Source organism: Gambusia affinis, linkage group LG19 (genome assembly GCF_019740435.1).
Source record: "Gambusia affinis linkage group LG19, SWU_Gaff_1.0, whole genome shotgun sequence".
NCBI lineage: Eukaryota > Metazoa > Chordata > Actinopteri > Cyprinodontiformes > Poeciliidae > Gambusia > Gambusia affinis.
This window is the reverse complement of record NC_057886.1, coordinates 18,375,372-18,394,045: the sequence shown is the minus strand read 5'-3', so window position 1 is coordinate 18,394,045 and position 18,674 is coordinate 18,375,372.

Sequence of the window (18,674 nt, the reverse complement as noted above, 5' to 3'; positions counted from 1 at the left end):
ATTCAGAAGTTGGATTGTGCATGCATCACTCTTGAACATTTCTGTAAAATGAATCAAACTCACTTTAGACATTCTTTCAGACCACTGAGGTGTTTTGGATCTAATCTTCTCTGCATCTCCAGAACCAGAACCAAACATGGAGACACAGCATTCAGCTTCTATGCATCACAAATCTGGAACAAACTAGAAAATCTGCAAAGCAGCCGAAACACTGAGTTCCCTTAAATCAAGGCTAAAACTCCATCCATTAGTAGTAAATGGGACATTGATCAGCATACTTGATGAGTATCGATAATTTTGATGATACCTGACAAAATGTAATGCTTATTGCTTTTTCACAATTGGTGACTACATGATGTTTTTATAATGTAAAGTAGTTTGGACCTACTTTGTTGCTGAAATGTTCTATACACATTAACTTGACTTGACATATGTCATGGTTAGATTTCAATCTTTATTTTAAAGTTTTAATTCAAATTCCACTTTCAAAGGTGTTTAATTGTAAAGTATTTGGTATACTATACAAGGACAGAGTTTAGGATTTCAGAAAACATTGATAACAGAAAAGCTCATAGAAGTTGTTTACAGTTCATACAAAGACTAACAATGAATTGAACATGACTCCACTCTATGATCAGTTGGAATATATAATTGTATTAAAATAGTTTTGCATGTTTTTTAAAAAAGTGCCATGAGATGAGGGGTGCTGTGAATTGGTGCTACATAAATAAATTTAAATTAATTGAAACTAAATCAGAACTTTCACACTCATTCAACTCTTTTCAACCTGCCTTTTCCCATGACTTTAGATCTGGTCAAATTAACCACTTAAAATATAGAGAAAGTTTTTTCACCTCTATTATGTGACATCACTATATTGTTTTGAAAAATTATTTTGTTTTGGTGTGTAAATTGCTATCTAAATATAAGTATGCCTTATTGAATAGAATGACTGCCGTGTTAAACTTTAAATCAAAGCACCCCAGCCAAATGCAATAGCATCTGCAATGATTATTTATGTTCTGTCTGAGTTCAATTTAATGAAACTGTACAATTTCCTTTCTCTTACTGCAGAAAAATGCTAAAGCTCCACCGCAAAATTCAGCTCTTTAGTGAGGTAGAAAAATATTTAACTACATGGGACAATTAAAGAGAGAAGCTACTATTCCCCCCCAAAAAAAATTGTGATCCTCAAGTTCAAATGAATCTATTTCCAAATCTTCTAAACGTTTCTTGTCTGTTTTGCTAATGTCAGCTAATCAACATGACTATTGTGCCTATTGTGATGTCATAAATCCAGTCACACCTGAAGAAAAATTTTACTTTTTTTGCTCCTGTGCACTTTAAGATATGTTGTATTTATAATACAAATCTACTCTGTATTACACAGCGGTGTTTTTGCTGTCATTGTGCATTAGTTACTGGACAAAAGATATACCAGTGGCTAATATATTTAAGACGCGGTTTGCATCTGTACAATAATCTGTCACACCACTGTCAATACATGATGAGACGATTTTGACTCACATTAGAGTTGACCGTCTACAGGGAAATCTTGGGGGCCATGTTCCTGCCCGTATGGCTAGGCTGTATTGCATTTTTTACTCTTTAACTCCTCCACTCAATCTCTAAACATACTACAAAATCAATTGTCTTATTGATCTATAACTAATTAGGGGAAGATAAATGGTTCTGCTTTACAAATACGGGCACTATAATGAGCCAATGTTGAAGAAGGCATTTTAATTGAGCCTGACATATGAGGTTATTCTTGAAATGCTCTGTTAAATGGCTAAAAGTGACTGTTTCTCAATGTATTCCTGACCTGGTGGAAAGCAGAATTATGGCTCTTAGTTAAAGACATTGTCTGACTTCCACACAAGGGTATTTTGCGTTCTCAGTGTAGCAACCAGATCCCAAGGTATACCCACCTCTTGGGTGTGACTCGTGTTGTGTGCACTCACCAGCGATCAAAGGCTAATTAGTTTCAGCGGACACGGGCTATGGCCCTCAGGTCAAAGATCATGACTGATGTTATGGAGATGATGGCGAAGAAGGAGGAAAGCAGGGGGGAGCAAAGGGATCAGAATCCTCATTAACCAGGAATTGGTGCCCCCTGCATCAAATCACATGCAAAACCTTAGTTGAACACATATCCTCTCCTAATCACTTGTTTTACATCTATACAAATCTGAACTATATAAACTCTAGTGTGCATTACATTAAAAACTTTGCCTTTATTAAAGCCTCCAAAACGTCAAGCAGTTTACATTATATAGTTGTGACATATTAGTTCATGTAGGCTACTGACTCAGAACCAGGAGCTCCCTCTACAGGTCATCTGCTGACTCCAACTGCATGTAGATGAGTCTCACTGACAGCCTGCTCTCTTGCAATGCTTCATTTGTCATAGTAGATGTTCAAAACTATTTTCCCTGGAAGCCTAAAATCTGAAGAAGTAAATTAATATCCCCTCCCCTCCCATTTTAAGTCCTGCAGACTCAGTTCATACCCTGCACTAAGTGCCCTTGTTGACTCAATTGGATTAGCACTAATATGTAAACACAGGAGGTAAGAGGACTAATCCTCTAATGAGAAGAGAAAAAAAGGGAAATAAATAAGTTGAAATGCCACCCTGCGCCTTTAACTGAGGCATCTGTCAGGTAAGCTGTAAATGCTGCGCAGATTGAAGTAGGTATTAAATGTGGACCAGGGGATATTCTGAGGTAAACTGTTGTGACCATTCAGTGACAGCGTAATTACTTGTTTGTAACTTAGTTGGATAATAGGAAAAGAGCCTCCCGGGGAAAAGACAAAGACTTGTTAATTATTAAAGCTTACATCAGCCAGCCACTAGAGATTTGCAATTATTAATGTTGTTGTTCTTGTTTGTGCTTAAACACTACCTCTGCTGTTAATATACTCATTAACCGAAATGAGTGATTTTATTACTGCTGATTTGGTTTGGGGTTTGTTAAACATATCACGGGCTCAGCTGTCGTTGTTTACTGAAGGATAAATACTTCTGGCAGGTGCGGACAGCAAGTCGGGGAACATCGCATTTGATCACATTAAATTCAAATGTAGAAAATGGATTTTTTTTTTGTTGTGTTTTCTTTGTTGCTGCAGTGTGATGAAGTTAAATGCATTCCTTCAATTAAAATAAATCATTCAAGTTGCTGGAAACTAGTAACACTTTGAGTCCGAGTCCGTTTTGCCATTATTTTAATTCGGTTCAACTTCACTCAAGTTGTGTAGCAGGCTGAAGTCCATCAGTGCAAAAATACGTCTAATAACACTATAAAAACATAAAACAACAAATATATAAATATATGGTATATGGGAAATCTAAATTAAGCTTTATTATACTAAAAAATGTTACCCAAAGAGACTTAAAACAATCCATTCTCAATCTGGATACATAGCACTTAGTGAATGCATTAAAAACAACCTTTAGAGCACCATCCAGATGTTGTATAACATCAAAAGTTAGATTTCTTAAAAAAAAGAAAAAAGAAAAAAAAACATTTTTAAGTGCAGCTTCTGGCATTCACAAACATCTCATTTCACCCTGTTTAAGGTCCTCTAGACAGTTTCAGCTCCCTGCAACATAAAGCAGCATATAAGATACTCAAAACAAAGTTAATTTTTTTACTCCAACTAAACAGAAGGTACAATTGTGTAAAAAGATATTTGCCTCTCATCACTACCATCTGAGATGAAATGACCATGGTGATTCACCTTACAATACTACAGACCTTAAGGAAAATTAAACTATTTTTACATTTGTCTTGCCTGATATTTTATATCATATTTCGCAGCATTGCAAGAAAATATATTAAGGAAATACTGTAAACCAGCATAACTCAAACTAGTGCTAACTACTTTAGTAAAGTTTTTCCCTGGCCAACATTACTAACTCCAAATGGTGTCAGTATGCTGCCTTTTTTCACCCCAAATCTTACAATAAGTCTACTAAAGGGAGGGAATCCTCACATTACACAAATGAACTCTCCTATTTATCAATTTAATGAAACACTCTTTGTGGTTAACTTCATCAAATGACTCAGACATATCAACAGACCCCATTATTAAATGATGAGACAGGCCTCTATAAATATCAAGCACCTTTTTTAAAAACCTTTGATAAGATTGGAATGCATCCATGACTATCTAGACAGCTAACTTAAGCAAAGTGATAAAATGGATGTGGCATACCACTATTCATAAAATGAGAGAAACTTAGCCCTACTTGTTGCAGTAAGAGTTTTTCTTAAAACATATTTCATATCAAATGCATTATTAAAAATGAAGTGAATACCATCAAAGTGAATTTTGTATTTCTCCTGCATAAACTTTGAGTGACATAATTGCAGAGTTAGCAGCACTGAACATAAAGTAAGATCAGATATAAGCTTCTTAAAATCTTTTTATAAACATACAATGTTGGATTGCAGCCATGAGTCAAATAATCACAAATAATAATCCTAAACACAAATTAGGATATCTTAAAATAATTTGTTTTTCTTAAGGGACTATTTTTAAACTTTACTATTGCTTCATATTAAGCTCTATGTTGTCACTTCTAAATCTGTGTGGATCTGGATGTATAGGCTTTATTTAATTTGGCAAAATTATTAGAATATTCTTAGAATACACAGAGAAATAGAAAGAGAGAAAAAAATTAAAGTAAACAAGCAATTATATCTGTGTGAGCTAAAAACCATATGCAGCCTTTAAGGGTGTTTCTCTTCCTAATGGGCCCCTGGGGGATAAAGAGGTTAATTGATGCAGATGTTGATCGCTTTTACACATGATAAAGGGAGCGTCTCCCTGGTGGCTCCTATTAGAGGGAGTTTTAATGAAGTGCTAAACAGAAGGCTTTCCTATGGTGTGGCCTGTCCTGAGGAATACCCAGCGAAGAAGACACTTCTCTACAAGAAAAAACAAGGTCCATTATTGATTGTAGTTCCAAATAACCAAATCCTCCTCTAGTCAATTCCCATTTCTCAATTTATAGACACAAACAGAAAACACTGGGAGAGGAAGTCAATTACTGAGGTGTTATACTGCTTAGCAAAAATGTTCATGGGGAAAAAATGTTCAGTTACTGACATTTTGCAGTTTGATAATTAGAATAGAAAAGCTTGATTTTTAAATATATATTCTTATGAACCCTTTGCTGTGAAAATAAAATATCCAGGAGACTATTTTAAACCATTTAAAAAGCCAAAGAATTTTACTTCTAAGATCACACTTGGAGAAAATCACACCTCATATGTCCTAGGCAGTGGAGGCTGGTTAAAGTGATGGTAATGCAATTGGGCTTCTCACACGGCGTAACCAGCCCATAGTCACTAAATTCAGCTCATTAAAATGACAAACCCAAACACACAGTTACTCAGGCGTGATCTTCAGCTGTGTATGGCATCTGGCCCTGATGCTCCTCCGCCCCCTCCCCAACTCCCAAGAGCGTCACACACATGCACGTCCACGTCCACACACATACAAGAAGCCGAGTCAAATTTTAAAACAATCAGCATTCCTTTCATTTCCAATTAGGTCACCTCACCTGCCACAGTCTCTTATTAGTGTCCACTATCATAAAGTATTAGGTGGGGGTCCATAAATGAGGATGGTGTCTTCCTCCTCTTCAGTCTGACAGCTTTTTTTTTACAGTCTCCACAGCCAGTTTCTCACTTCATCAGTCAGCCTCCTCCATCCTGATTATCAGGAGACACCAGTTTCAAAGAGACATCTTAATAGTGATGTCAACGTATTAATTAGAAGTGTTAATGAGCTAAAAGCAACCCAAATTAAATTAATGCAGCAATAGACAGAGAGCGAAATTAGCTTCAATTTCTGTAAATGATTCTGAAGTGTGCACAACATATCAGCCTGTCTGAACATTCCCATCCCCCAAAGCTAATCAAGAGCTACATAGCAATTAGCTGCTTAATTAAAGCAACACTCTGCTCAGAAAATCCTGCACAATTAAGTAATGGCTGTTATAGCATGAAGACAGACTGTATTTTTCTTCTGGAGGGAGGGAGGAAAAATAGAAAACAACATATTCTATCCCTAATGGCCTGCAGGGGATTGAGCCAGTCAGGATGTGCCAAGATGGAGAGGTTTCTATCTCACGCTTCAATGGGGATCTTTGCTCCAGCTGGAAGCCTTGTGAATCAATGACAGCAAGGCAGATCAAACTGCCGTGCCCATGGTTGCTAAGACGTCTGAATTGGCACTGACTGGGGTGACTGCGTCCTAATCACCAGCTCTATTTTAGCAGCTCAATGGCTTCCAGTTGGACAGAGGGACTCCAGACTATTGACACTTTGCACATATTTCAGCAGAAGACCTTTTACTGATCTCTGTGGCTGTGGACACTGTTGTCCTTCAGTCCCTGCTGGTGTAGTTGGAATGTACCACAGTGTTGGATAAACACTCCCTAAGAGCCAGAAATAAAGCCATCTGCAGATTTTGATAAAAGTTTAAATGTCCACATTGCATTACCATTACAAATGTAAACATGTAATTGGCATATAAATGTGGCTAATTAGCACCTGAAGTAGGTGTGAACTTGCTCTGGATGTCAAAACTTTGGTTTGAATTTCCCAAAAACTAACCAATCTTAATAATTCCCATCTTCAGAAACGTAACAGGCACATTTTGCAAATTAGAATATTATTATAGATGATGTGTTTTATTTTTCTGAATTAAACTAAAGTTTCATTAGATTAATCATAATAATAACATGTTTAAAAACAAGAGCAAACATGGAGAACATTTCTACATTATATTTAAGGTTGTGACAAAAAAATTTTTTTACTATAATTTTATTATACATTTTTATATTGCAGTTAAAAATATAAAAATGTTTTTGCAAGATGGACATCAATTGCTTGTTCTCATATACAGTTTACACATTTTATTTGTATAAAATCCTGACATTGCTGTAGTTATCCCTGTTGCTTATATGCTTTCTACAAGAGACTTTTTCCTACCACTCAATTTTCCACCCATGTGCTTTGATAAAGTGTTCCGTTAACACCCAGCTTCTTTAGCAATGACTTTTTGTGAATTACTCTTGAGGAGGGTGTCACTGTCCAAGACATATCCTTTATATATTGTAACTTCCTTTTATATTTGTGTAATATTTTACTCTATTTTGTATGTTGCAGGAATTGGGGTCAAAACGAAAAGAAAAAAAAAATTGAATAAAATTGTGTATAATATTTTCTCAATTTTGATCAAATTACAGAAGATAACATTTGATATTGCTATTTATTGAGACACACCCTTTATATTATTTATTACTTTTTTTATTTTGTCTGTAATTTCAAAATAATTCAAATCAGCAAGAGCGATGAAAGTGAATAGATAAAGTTAGAAGAGAATTTTCTTTAATGTCATCCTCACATTCTGAAATAGCTACAGATTAATTTAAAATGTTAATACTGCCAATACAAGCAGTACATTATAACATTTTGGCTGGGGTCATGCCTTCACTAAATTTAGTGCTATAAGAACCTTTTGCTTTTACATAAATTGTTAAAAATCTGTAAACCATTTTCATTACATGAATATATTTATTTACCATTATCCATCAATTTTGCAATTTTTGGAATCATTATACACATTTGGCCATTTAAAAGTGTCTTGCTCCCTTTTTACGTTTCACCATGAATTGTGCTTTAATACATCTAATCTCTCAAATAAAATACAGCAAAACTAAACTGATATATTACATAGTTTTGGACCCTCATATTGGATTTAGTTTTGGGACGTTTGCAGTTGTTGGTTTTTTTTTTTACTGTTTCTCAGACTTTAAATCCTACATGGGCAATGTTCTTCTTAGGAATCATAATTCTGTTGTGGAATAGCAGCTTTCAGGTTCTCCTAAATGGTGTTAACAAAAACATCATCTCATTTCTCTTCAAAGAAAGTGTCGATATGGGAAGATCGAGTGAGGAATTTGCTCTTTGTTGGTGAGTCATTTACTGGTTTCGAAAGTGCCTGAATGAGTGTTGAGCTGTGATTAACAGCCCCTCTCAGAGGCAGAATCCAGGGACTGTGGTGTGAACGCCATCCTTCAGCAGGTGCAGGCCACAGCAGAGCATATGCCGTCAGGTAACCAAGCTGGTTTGCTCTGCAGAGACTCAACTGTGATCGTTTCCCCGGGCCCTACTTCTGCTGGGAACTGGTGTCACTCACAAACACCATCTGCCAGAAAATCAGGTGTGCCTGCTTAGAGCATTTATCAGTGGGTCATGGAGTGCTGTCTTTCTAAACACCTGCCCAAGAAAATAAAAGAAGGAGATGCATTGCATTGCTTTTAATTTCCTTCTCCCTAAAATTCATCCATGTGTACATAAAGCAGTAAAAGCGCCAGGCATGAGACAGTGCTCCAGGATACCTTTCCCTTTGGTAAAGAGAAAAGACACCTGAAGTGTCTGACGCTAAATTAGCTTTCAAAGGCAATAATTAGACTTCCACCTTAAAGGTAAATTACCTGCTAACCAAGTGAACCCTGTTCTAATTATAGGATCTTTCCTTTGAGCCATTGCAAGGAGCCTTGTTCCTTTCAAGAAAATGTAAAACATGCTAAAAAAAAATCCACGTTGAGGTGCTAAAATCTGCAGAGTACAGAGGGTAAATGTGTTCAGCCATCCCATCGCTCTGCAACAATGAGCAGGAAAGCTGATGGATCACTTGCATAACTGCAATAACCTTCCAGAGGATTTGAACAAGATAATTTCATACGGCAACCAGATGGCAGCTTTCGTTCCTTATGCACATTCTGACAGAGGAGGTTGACTGAGCAACACTGGATGGGTGACAACTAGGTGCTTATCTGTGCTTTGCATATATTTGCAGTTGATGTTGTGACCCTGCAAATTGATTTGTAAGACACAAAGCCAGTGAAAGGATATTGAATATTTACACTCGCCTGGTAATAATACCTATCACGTCTGTGGTGGGGAGGGTTTCGATGGCCTTTGGGTTTGAGTAATTTCTCCCATTGTTCTGCAGGGTTGAGAGCTGAATACTCCCACAAGGCGGCACTGTGGCTCGCAGCAAAGGGGCCGTGGCAACTGGGCCCCACATTTGAATTCATCCTGCACCAATAGCCCTGTCACTAATTAATATGTAAATTTGACACTGTTTGTTTGCTGCTGTGTCAAACTTTGATGTGAAGAGTGGCTTCCAGGTTAACAGAGATTTAGTTGAGATTGAGAGCTGGAGACCTGCCTCATATGCCAACCACTCTTTAATCTAACAATTTATTTAAATACATCAACTAATACTGTACGTCTCCGCAGCTTAAAACCTGGGAGACAAGCTAATGATATTTTATTAAGCCAGAGTAATTGAGGATCCCATCCAAATATGTAATTAAACACTTTAGCATAATTACCCAACACAGTAGGAACTCGATTAAATTAATTAAAAAACGTCAATACATCAATTTATTTGAATTCCTTTGTTCCTTTTCTACTAGTAATAATTAACATTTTAATTGCTTTAATCTGTGATGAGTAAAAAGAAATGTGTGTTTTATTTGATGCCAGCAATAAAGCAAGAAATTTGAGGAAATGATTATTAATGTTAGCCACATAAAGCTCATAAGCCCTGAAAAAAAAAAAATTAAAAATTGAGAATTTCATGAGGTCTACATTCTATATGTGTGCATGGGTGTGTGTAGGCGTGTGTGTGCATTAGCTTGCTTGCCCGGGTATATGTTCATTATCAGCAAGCTGCCTGGGTTTGATGCATACCTGGAGAGCAACTTAATATCCTCGGGCCACTACTACATGTCAGGCCAGGAGAAAGATACACACACAAGACAGAGGAACATCCCCGGCCCCGGTGGAGCCATTTACCTTTCGCCAAGTAGGTTCAAGATATTAATTAAGATAAATCTACCTCAATTCACACATTCTGCCATCTGCCTATTTATCAGAATTATGTTAATCATTTCTGTAGGGCACAGAAATTATTACCCATTTTGTGGGTAATTTGTATTAACATTTAGGACTAAATAATTTTGCATTTTGTTCCATATGGAGTCCTTACACTATGACATATTTTCAGTGTGCAGGATAGTAGAATGACAGTAGTACGACAAACAATATGGAAATGTATCCATTGTAATCAACCCCAACCACATGAGTTATTTGTCATGATGCACCTCATATGTTTGAACAGCTTTAAACAAAATAATAATCTTTAGATGATCTGTTCAATCTCTGTGGCTGTGATTTGAAGTAATTCAAGACTCTTTTTTTCCCCCATCCTTAGCCAATAGATGAGCTAGTTAATTAAACTCAGAGGAGATAATTAAGACAAGACGGCTGCTTGAATCATTCCGGTCATTCTCCCATTATCTGGGGCAAGTCGACAGGTGGCACGAGTCTGCACCAGGTGACAGCTGAGCCAACAAAGCACATAATATGATGGTAGAAGGCGAAATTTGGAGCATTCCCTGGTGCAGAGCTCTTCAGCAGGACCCACATGTCATGCAAATCTACAGTAGATCTGTTGAACTGCCGGACTTGATGTCAGCTCTGAGTTTGTGTCTGCTGGCACGTCCAGGTCAGAGTTAGGGCTCGGACAGAGAGTGGCAGAGCTGAACGAGGGCAGATTGTACTTCTCCACAAGCCAAGGACTAATGAGGGTGAGAACAGGGCCAGGCAATGCTGTGTGATTAAATTTAGATCTGGTGGGAGATCTTGACCCACAATGGCCTGTGTCTAAGTGACATTTACCCAAGAGAAACAAGCCACAGCTGAGGCTTATTAACCTTTTAAAGATCTAAGCATTACCGCATGTCTTTATGGCAATTGGATTATTAAACAGACCAAATTCAAAGTGATTTGATCCATCGAGGTCTCTGCAGTGAGGAATACATTTTGGAAGATCCACTCTGGGCCAATGAGCTCATCCAATCGATGTGAACATTGAGTAAAATTTGAGTAAAGATCTCATCAGCTTAACTGCAGACAGGTTCATCAGAAAAGTCTGAATTAGTTTCAAAGTTAAGTTTCAAAATTGAAACCTTATGTACCTTTAGGATCAAAACATCTGGCATTGCTTGCCAGATGTGTAAAAAGCTTTAAAATATTTTTCTCCCCACGGATTAAATTTCACACTGTGAACTTACAAATATAAATATATATATATATATATATATATATATATATATATATATATATATATATATATATATATATATATATATATATATATATATATATATATATATATATATATATATATATATATATATATATATATATATATATATATATATATATATATATATATATATATATATATATATATATATATATATATATATATATATATATATATATATATATATATATATATATAAAGCTTTTTTAATTTTGTTTTTGTTATTTTATATTTTTTAGAACTTTTAAGAATTCACGACTTTCTGTTTTCATGAGGAAAAGAAAACAAACAACTTTGTCTTGTCATCACCATACACAGTAAAGGTGATGGAGAAGGGCATCAAAACAAATCTCCAAAAACTCCACCTTTAAAAACCTCATCAAAACCACAAACCTGTGTCACCTAGCCTCCATGACAACCAATAGACACTATTTAGAAGCCAACTAGTTGTAAATGTGCGTAATTCAATAAAACAGCAACTATGTGCTTTGCTCAAATGATAGATTGATAGATTTTATTACAGACTCAGAGTCCAGATTACATACAAAGAGAAAACAAAGACAATAAAAGAATAAAAAGTACAAAAAATAAACAATACAAACACATGACTTCTAGCCTTACAAAAGGCAATCATACCAATGTCTCCAGAGTACAGATGAGTACTTTATTGCACTATATTTAACATTTGCCAACAGTAGTATAATTTTATTATTAGACTCATTTAAGCGACAAATAAATCTATACATAAGTTATTCTCAAATGAGGGATGAGAATTGTTTTTTTGGCCTCAAACACTCCTGGTGGCTACAGTGTAAAAAACCACAAATATATGGAAAAGCTTCTCTTCCCCACTCATAATTATATGGGAGGATGCTATGATGTTGTGAGGTATGACAACACAGACTCAGACATATCCGGACATTTCAAATGACACATATGCTATTTTATTACTCTACTCCTGCTGTATGTGTAGGACACCCCAAGGTCCCATCTTGGGGCCCCTCTTATTTAATATCAATATGCTCCTGCTAGCTCCAATTATAAGAAGAAATAAGATTAGTCACCATTGAACCCATTCAAGCACTGAATAGATGCAAGGAACAAATCAGTGTGAGGAGGTGCCATAACAGCTGAACAGAAACAAAAACACAAGTTAATATTTTTAGACTGAAAGAGAAACAATTACGATTAAACAGTTTCAGCGATTGCAGCTAGAAACTATTGAATAGGCCCAAAATCTGGGTGCAGTGATGGAGCCAGACCTGCACCTCTAAAGACAAGATTAAAGGACAAATTTTCCAACAAGATGAGTTAAAAAAACCAACAAAAAAAACTCTTCTATATGTTTATCTTGAGTCAAATTGACTACTTCAGGTCTCCCGAAAAACTGAAACAGCCAGCTACAGCCGATCTAGAATGCTGCTCCTCACATTCACACCGAAACTTGGAAGACAGTACGTCGCAGTAGTTACAATGGCTCAGTGTGATTGTGTTAGTTTAAAAACTACTGAATGGCTTAGCTCCAAAATATACACTTCCGCAAAAATTCACAGAAAAGGCATACTAAAAGCAGATCTAAATAATACTGATGAACAATGGGCCACACTTATTTTGATATATTTTATATATATTTCACAATTCTCTCAATAACAATTACATGAGCAGTATAATGATTAACAAAAGGAGTTTTGAGTGTACCCATTTCAAGTGGCCATGTTGCAACTCTAAATATTGATTATAAAGCCAGATGAAAGCTTTTATTGATCACTTTGAGTAATATCTTATGTCTGATAAATCCTTTATTTGCTCAGACTGCTTAATGTGAAAATGTAAACGGGTGGCTAAACCCAATCCCCAATAAAACTACATTATACAACGCGTAAAACTTCCCTCTTTTTTGCTGTGTTGATGAAGATCCTCATTTAGAGAAAGATGGATACTTTTACAGACTTCTTACAGTCAGTTAAGATGACCGACAAGCACTGGGAACATTAGTTCTGTGCCACAAGTCCCATACATCAACTGTCTTGTGACAAATAAGGGAGCGGATCAACATACTCTGAATGAGCAGACATAATCCCACTGAATGTGGAGTTAAGCCATTTCATAATTAGCAGATTTTCTAATGTATGCCGGGCTTTAATGACCTTTGCAAATGAGAATGGTTGTTTGAATTTCCATCCTTCACATCGTTTTATCCCTGCCATATCTGCCTGATAGAATGAGTGCGCCAGTTGATGATATGCATAAGCTTAATGAACAAGTGCACACACTTCCGAATGGAAACTGATGGGCTCAAGCCAGGAAGATTGGAAATGCATTTTCACACCTTGCACATCATCATCATGACCGTAAGTGGTGCCTCTCTGACCCGTTAACAATGCATTTCAAGCCTTTTGCTTCAATTAGGTACACTTCTCAGTCAGATTTCTCATCAAAATGCTATTAGCATACTATAGTTTAGAAGTATACCAGCCATCTAGAATAGCACATCCCTTTACCTGCTGTAAATGACAAAATTATTCTTCATTTAGAAGCAAAAATGGCAGACATAATGAGCTTAAGACTGCTGCTGCAGTTAGATTGATACTATGTGTATGCAGACATTTAAATGGAAGTTGAAACCAATATATCAAGCTTTAAAAGAGGTAGTAATCAATATCATTTCATTAACACTGAACAGATGAGTTGAATTTGAAGTGGGCATTTTTAACCACAATCAAAGAATTAATTGTGGTTTGCTCAAAACCAAGTTTGAAGCATCTTTAAAATATATATATATTTTTTGTTTGTTTTAAAATATTTCTGAAAGGAAAGGCTAACACAAAGTCATTCTCAGCACACAGTAAAGCAGGTAAGGAGGCAAAGTCATTATCCTGTAAGTCTACCTGGTCAGACACCACAGGTCACCTTCAGGGGTCAACTGGAGTCCATGTTCAATTGTGTCAGGGCACTTCAGGCAGCAAAAGACAGACATTGGCAGTTACCTGCTATTTCTTAACAGTGTATGTAATTACTGCAGTACTTATGAGCTCATTCATTTTTTTGTATAAAATATTGGTACTGAAAATCAAAGCAGGAATCATACATTGTACTTTTTAAATAAGAACTAATCACTTGAATGAAGAGTTTCACAGGTTAATTTTCAGAACATCAGAAATGCCAAATTGTCAAAATATCTGCTGAAATGAAGTGAAGAAACATGCCAGAAAATGACATGGAAATCAGAATGTTAAACTGATTCTCAGAGAGAATTTTTCATTATGACGCCTGTGATAAATTTACATCTCCGCTGTTCCACTTCAGGCCCGCATGAAACCTTGTGGTGGGTTCTGCTGAAAGCCACCAGCAGTCATCATGGCTTTAAAACTCTAATCTGTCTGGGATTGCATGTGTGTTAACACAGCTGCAAATGCAGAGAGCAAACACTTCAACAACACTACATAAATGTCTCAGTATCTTAACTAGACAATAAACAGCCTATTCAGTTTTGGGGATTTGCATGAGAAACGTGAGCATTAGCGAGAAGAGACAAGTCCTCTGCCTTTCTGCTGAGGGGAAGGAAGGCTTCCAACATGATCCTTTGTCAGAATGGATGGGATAGACAGGCACAAGCTCTCGGTTTTCACAGATCTTGGCTCAGAATGCCATAGATTAGTAATAGCCTGACCACAGAGCAGAAATAAGCTAATTGCTTAATTAGCTGACCCAATTCTATAAGCTTCTTTTAGCATATTAACAGGAGCTATGTAATGAAATAGTGTGGTTACACAGAGGCGGTGTTTGTTTATAGAATTACAATAATGAGGATAAAACAACATATTGTCAATGGTACTTATAAAATTTATGTTCCACAGAAAGAAAGCATTATAATTTTCCATAGAAACACTGGAGGTGGCTTATTTATGTAAAAAGAAAATAGGCCACCTCGGTGTCGTCTGAGGTACAAGCAACAGTCCTCATGCTAATTTGTTACCGACACCAGTTTAATGTCTGCTATGTGGGAATTTTTGTTTATAAATTGTTTTTATTCTGTTAAACAATTAAGATGCATTGAGGGGCAATAGTTTAACTGGCCGTTTGAGCAATACTGGACAAACGAAGGATGGGATGGAAAAGAAAAAAAAAATCTTATTAGACTGAATGATGATTGAAATGGATTAATTTACATTTCTGCATGCATACTTTACATACATGATCTTTGCTCAGCACAGGGAGTTCTGGGCTAAAGAGCAGTATTTGTACGAGATGAACTCATCTATATGCTAATTCATTGGCATGTAGGCCTGCCTGCCTCATTTCTTCCATTCAAGGCTGTTTACCTATTAGCTCTCATAGATGCAACGGGAATTGAAATATTAAAAACCAGAATAAGCGAAGGAATATGGAACATTAGCAGTACATAAGCTGTTATTACATTTATTTTAGAGGGACATTTTTTGCCCTTTGTTTACGATGTGACCACGAGCCAACATCGGTGACATTCCACAAATAAAATAAGCCAATGTTTTAGCTTGTGTCTTGTCACGCAGAAAGTCACCACAAATTTTCAGAAGCTTTGTCAATGATCGAGGCATATATTGAGAGGGAAAAAAAGGCACTGATTTATATTTAAAATTATGAAGTTTGAATATAGATTGAATATATTCCTATTTAGCACTTCTGCTGTGCATCATGATTCAAGCTCAAAACTTAATTTACACAGATAAACACCAGGCAACCAATGGAATAAGCAAATAAGCAAGCTGATCTCTTTCTAAAGGCCCAAAGGCCACCAGGGAGCTGCAAAGAGGGCTTGGATCTCAAAGCTGCACTGTTATAGTCAGGTTTACCATAAGTAAACCTGTAAAAAACAAAAAACAAAAAAAGCAAAGTCTACATCTGAATTGCTGAGTTTGAAATTGTGTTGGGATCTTGTGTACTGGCTAAAAATGGTAAAACAAATTAGTAAATCCCAAATAAAATACCAGTACTCAAATTTTATTTAGAGTTACCAACTTTAAAACCTCTTGTTCCAACAACTTTGAAGTGACAGAACATGTTCCATCACAATAGAAAATGAAATAAAAATAAGTTTAGAAAACGTTTTGGGGTGTTGCTAAGAAAATGAGCAAGAAATATTTACTGCAACTGAATCTGGCAAGTTGGTCAGACTGTTTTCTGATCTCATAAATTTGACCATTTCTTTCAGACTCAAAGTACATATTTTTAAAAACTGAAGCATTTCTATGAGATGCTGGTTCTGCTGCGGTGACTGACAAGTGGAGCCCCAATTAAAATTCTGCTTTGGGTCCCGTTGCAATCTCAGGCCAGTTCTGAACATGTCCTTCTATGGAGATGTTTGACAGATCAAGTTAAAAGTGATGACTAAATGCTAATGTAATTTCACATGCACAGGCTGAAAGAGATGCAATCAACCATTTCAGATTTGGAAGGCTGTTGTGTTTAAGAGGATGACAACCTCTTTTCCTTATTGTCTATGTAATTCACCAAAAATTGCCACTTACAGCCGCTAAGAGCCGGACGTTTCATCTCCAAGCTTCCTCTGGTCTTTGCTACTCATCCCATTTCTACTTCCTCCAAAAGTGCCACCACTTCATTAACCTTGCCAGGCATGAGATAAGAGAGGGAGTGCATCAAAGCTGCCTGCTCACAGAGAGAACAGAGCCCTGCATGTCTCTGCTACACAGCAGCCATCATGCACACAGGCAGATACACAGTCCACAGCTCATCCCGCACACAGAAAAGCTCTTTTGTGTTGCAAACTGTCATTCGGAAATGTTGAGCGTGTGCTCGCGGATGTAACTTCATTATGCTTTTAAATACAATTCAGTACCAGAGGTTAAGAGCATTTAAATGCAAAACAATTCATCCTGGTCAGAGTCTTATTCAGGAGCACAAAGTGCGCACAGCACTGTCATCTCCCTGACCTGTGCACTTAAAACTTCAAAAATGAGAAAATTATACAAGCATCAAAGCCAACTTCGGGCTGATGAGTAACAGCTTCAGAGTTGCTCAAAGTATGAAAGTAGAAGGGAGGAAATGTATTAACTGAGTCACAATATTGTTTTACTTGCACCACATACAAATCTTTCTGGTGCATTTAATCCTTCTACCCACAGTTTCTCAGAAAGGAGGATATAAATTATTTTCCTTTGGTGGAAACGGCAAATCCCTGCCTGGATTCTGTTAAAAGGCTTAAAATGTCACTAAATGCCAAGGCTGAGACTCCTGCTAACACGTAGGTCTTAGAGACAAGATGTTAAAGCGTTGAAAGTTACCTGAAATTGATGAGGTTAATATTCTTATCGCAAGCCAAAGCTTCTGAGAGCATGGATATTGAAAATAGCCAGGTAACCCTTCATATTAGAGGCTATCATGAGGATTAGCAGCATAAACAGCAATTACACATTTCATTGTTTATTGTTGGTAGTGTTTAGAAAATGTGGCACATCACATAAATTAAAAGGATTGGGATGCTGAGCAGGGTATTTTCCAGAGCCTTTTTTTCCCCAGCTAAAATGACAAGAAAATATCCCTGGAAATAAGTCCAAATGCTGGGTTGTAAATGAGTAATTTACCGTGAATATCTTCCTTTATCCCTTTACAGCCAAACGAAATTCCAGACCACATTACACAAGCATGGAAGGGTCTGTCACTGAAATTTGAAATGGAGGACAAAGGGCCACTGAGCAAATAGGTTTTTTAGCCACCATCCTCTGAGTTCCCTGCCAGTGTGAATCAGAGGTAAAATACAGTGCATTAAGTCGACCTCTGAGGCTCCACAGAGGAGGGTAGAGTGAGACATTCCGCTATCTATTAAGACTTGCGTTATGTATATATTGTGTTTTGAAGGAATTTCACTGATCCACAAAACCAGCAGGGAAGGATAAGAGCGAGTCCCTAAGACCATGTGGTAAGAAACTGCAGAGCAGAATCTCTGGCAAGTTGAAAGTTGCTGTGCCGTTAAGGAGGAAAGTCTGGCAGGATCCTGCATGCCCGCTGATAACATGGTTGGATTAAGGATGTTTAAGGGAAGTGAAAATTATTCATTTGAGATGGATGAAAGCTGCACTTGTCAAGTCCTACCAGTCATGGACTTTATACATTTCATTTCCACTAGCCAGCATGCATAATTTCCCCTCAATGCAAATTTCTACACACACTCACTGAATTTTGTGAGCATATTTACCCCCACTCTCCCAACGCATTCTCCAACATTAAATGGATAATCTCCACTCAACAGCGCACCACAGAAAAAGAAAACAATGCAATTTTGTTTTCAGAAGTGTGAGAATCTCATTTTTGTGCAGGAAGATAAACTTAAATATATTTTGTTGAAAACACCACCTGAATCAAGAGACTTCCATTTTGTTTTTTTTAAAGGCTTGCTCGTCACACGGGCACCCGTTAAATAAAATCCACACTTTTTAATAGAATGACTACTTATTCCAAGCCTCGATTTCAGTGTT